The sequence below is a fragment of the Apis dorsata genome, unplaced genomic scaffold (genome assembly GCF_000469605.1).
Source record: "Apis dorsata unplaced genomic scaffold, Apis dorsata 1.3 scaffold_130, whole genome shotgun sequence".
In the NCBI taxonomy this organism is placed as follows: domain Eukaryota; kingdom Metazoa; phylum Arthropoda; class Insecta; order Hymenoptera; family Apidae; genus Apis; species Apis dorsata.
The window spans coordinates 397998-401665 of NW_006263423.1; the positions used below are offsets into that span (position 1 = coordinate 397998).

At 37.4% G+C, this 3668-nt stretch overlaps 1 protein-coding gene across 1 annotated transcript in view; it reads right to left on the reverse strand.

Moving 5' to 3' along the window:
* LOC102673850 (membralin) overlaps positions 1-3668 on the reverse strand; it is a 79377-nt gene that overhangs the window by 49354 nt on the left and 26355 nt on the right. The window lies entirely within an intron of this gene.

Consider the following 3668-nt stretch of genomic DNA (forward strand, 5'->3'; position numbering starts at 1 on the left):
GAAAAGGCTGTTGGCTCTCTATTGTGCAACATCCAATTAATTATTATTATATACGGTTTGATATAATATACCGTGAAAATATTAAATGTCCATTGTTCTCCTTGCGAAATTGTTAACTATTCTTAATAATATCACGTGAACCAACACGAACGATTGTGATTAACTTCATCATTTTACGAATAAATCGCATGGATATATTCATAATAACGCATTGTGTATTCCTGGTAATGCCGGGCGTAATAATAGTAAATTCGTAGATTAGAGATTTAGCATAATTAAACCGATTGGCAACATTCAATTAACGCTTCGTAAAATATTTCGTAGATAGAGGTGGAAAATGTTAGCCTAAATAACCGGACTTGAGAAATTCTATTCTACAAAATTAATTGTAAAGATCGTTCGATCCTCGTAAATAAGGAAAGAAAATAATTCTTTGCAGAGCAAAATATTTTTTCGACATCTAATTTATCTACGTAAAATTACACGCAACAATTAAATCTTAATTAAGAACTATCTCTAAGATTATAAACCTGAATTTTAATTTCAACTGAACTTGAGAAATCCAGCGCAGGATCGATAGAAACAACTTAAAATAAATATATACAACAATATAGAAAGAAAAATCTAAAATTAGACAAATCGAGCAATTGTCTCATCTGTTCGAGTTTATCTGACATCGATGTTCGAAATAGTTGTACTTATATAAAGTACACGTGAAATACACGAAATTAGAGGAAAAGAAAACATATATATATATATCGAACAAAAGATAGAGAAATACATAGCGACAATGAAGGCACTTCACAATGAAAAGGATGAATGGTTGGGGGTGCAGCTGGGATAATTAGTTTCTTGATCGGACACTGGGCGACGAAACAAGAAGAAAACAACGCGAGTTGAATACTAACGAGTATCCTGTCAACAGTTTACACCCCAAATGTGCACGACAAAACGATACAAATACAAATCGCGCAACGTGTGATGATTTGAAATAACAACTTTGGGGGTGAGAACGATTTGCTTGGTATCTGTAATTAAGATAAATAGTTGTGATCTGAAAATAATGCAACAACGAGGAGGAAATTAACGGATTACAAAATCGATTTGATTTGAAGAATTATCTCTTTAAAAAGAAGACGATGTTCCTGAGTATATTTCGACTTATTTCTTGTCAGAATTCAAGAGATAGAACGATCACGTTAATCGTAGAGAAATGTAATTCGAGACGATGAGTTTGATAAACAATTCGAATAGGAATGCGGTGAAAAATTTAAATTTCAAAATTTTCGTATCGGGTATGAAACACGGTTCATTAACCCGGTAAGCGTAAGATGCGTTAAACAATATCCGCACGCGAAACATATTAATGACATTCAAGTAAGCAATATAATTATACGTGTTCGATCATCGAATATCTATCGACGGCGCCGATCAACAATGAACATAATTGGATATTAAATGTCACAGTCTGACAAATGTGCTAATTGCTGTTGAAAATGCCAATATGGAGCGCGTATCCAATGCACGTGGGCGGGTATGAAAATCGAAAGATGCGATGCAATGGCTAATAATAACCTGTATTATACGCAACATCGATAACTTCCCTTCGTGTCTCTCGTTAATCGTTAACAAAAATCGTAAATAAAATTATCTTAAAACTTTCTTTACCTTTAAACCCCTCCCTCAAAAAATAAAACTACCGAGCATCCCCCATTAATTAATTACAACAACGATCTCCAAAATATAAGAGCGTCGATTCGTAAAAAAATTTCCAAAAATTTTCCAGAATTTTAAGAATAATTTAACATTCGACGAATAACCCCTAAGCTTTAAATACAAATTCGCAGAATGGAGATTCGGGGATTCCCGCGAATCGTAAAAATTGGCACGAACGAAAATATCGTTATTCGGGTAACTCGAGAAAGAGAGAGAGAGAGAGAGATGCTATGAATCAGTTACGCGCGCGAGAAAGAGGGTTAGGGGTGCATCCGAAATGATCTTAACGGCGGATAATGCGCGGATAATGCACTCGTTTAAATGCATACTAGCCGGACATTACCTCGCCCCTCGGTAAAGCCGATGAGAGGAGAAGAGGACGAGTGTGCACTCCTCCTCCCTCCCCTCCTCGTGCTTCGACGTTTCTCCCTCCTTTTTATAAAGACGTTAAAATTCCTCGAGCAACTACGGACGATAATCTCGCGCCACGGTGAAATTGCGACCGAGGAACAGTCCAATTTATGTCGCCAGCATTTTTCCACCACGAGAAAAACCGATCAAGAGGATCCTCTCGTTACTCGAGAAAAATTTCTCCCTATTTCGGGTGAGAGGGGGGGGGAAAGGAGAAAGAGAGAGAAGATAGGAAAATCTGGACATATACATATATACACGCTTCGTTTTTTTTTAATCGGATCCTGGAATTTTATTTTATTTTCATCGATCTCTTTATCTCTTAATTCTTCGTTAATTTTTACTTAGTTACTTACTGGAAATTGGAAATCGTTGGATTTGAACGAAGAATTTTGTGATTAATGAAATCGATCGGTTAGACTTTTCAGAGTCGATGGTATGTAATATTACAAATAACAGAACTTTAAATAAGGAAAGTTGATTTATGGAGATTATATTGAGTCTGAGGAAATATGAGAATTACTCGTACGCGCGTTTCGTTTCCGTATTTTTAGCCTCGATCAATATTGAAACGAGGAAACAAACTGTCCGAGTTACCGTATTCGTCCCTTTTTTCCATCTTAAGTAAAATAATCAGTCACGGTAACACGCATACTCAAGGCGTCGTAAGTCTCCCCCCCTATTTGGTTTCGCGGTTCCTAAGTCGTAGGAATGGAGATAAAGTATAGAGAAATTAAATGGAATATCGCACGTGACGTCTATCCAACGCGATAAATGCGGTCATAAACTCGATCCATTTGGGACAGTTCGTATCGAGAATGCATCTCGTGTCAACCAGACACTTTTCCAAGCAAACCCGTTTTTCACGACCAAAATATGGGTGTATAAAGTGGGCGCCATTCACTTTCGTGAAAAGGAGGGAGGGAGGGGGAAAAAAAAAAAAGAAAAAAGCCCCGATTAATCGAAATATCGAATTCCTTTCCCCCCTTTTGGCGGGAAAAAGAAACATTCTCCCGAAGCAATGGAAGTTATACAACTCGTTGAAAACGAGTCGATAAAAAAGAAGCAAGCGATGATACGTAATTTAACCGAGTTACAATCATCGTGGCGATGCGCTGGTGGAATTGCGAATTCTCGTGGAAATTATCCTCGAGAAGGTTATGAGTCATAAATCGTTGAATGAAAACTACCTTAACCCACATGCGGTTCGTCGACTTCGAGTCGACCACTCGGACGAGGTGTCTTAGCGCTCGTAGGTGGGTCGGTGAACCGCGTGCACGTTAATGGCAATGACTTACGTATGAGGTAAACCCGATAAGGAAAATTACGGCAATTGCAAGGTAAGCGTTATTTCGAGATGTAGCTTCGATGTATCGTCGAGTGGGTCTTAAAATGTTTCATCGTTTGCAACGGGATAACGGTTTTATAACAATTTTATACAATTAAACGAGGTTAATTGAAATCGGTCGCGTTAGATGTGTCAGGTCGATCCTGTGCAAGAGATAAGAAAATTATATATATATATATATATATAATTATAT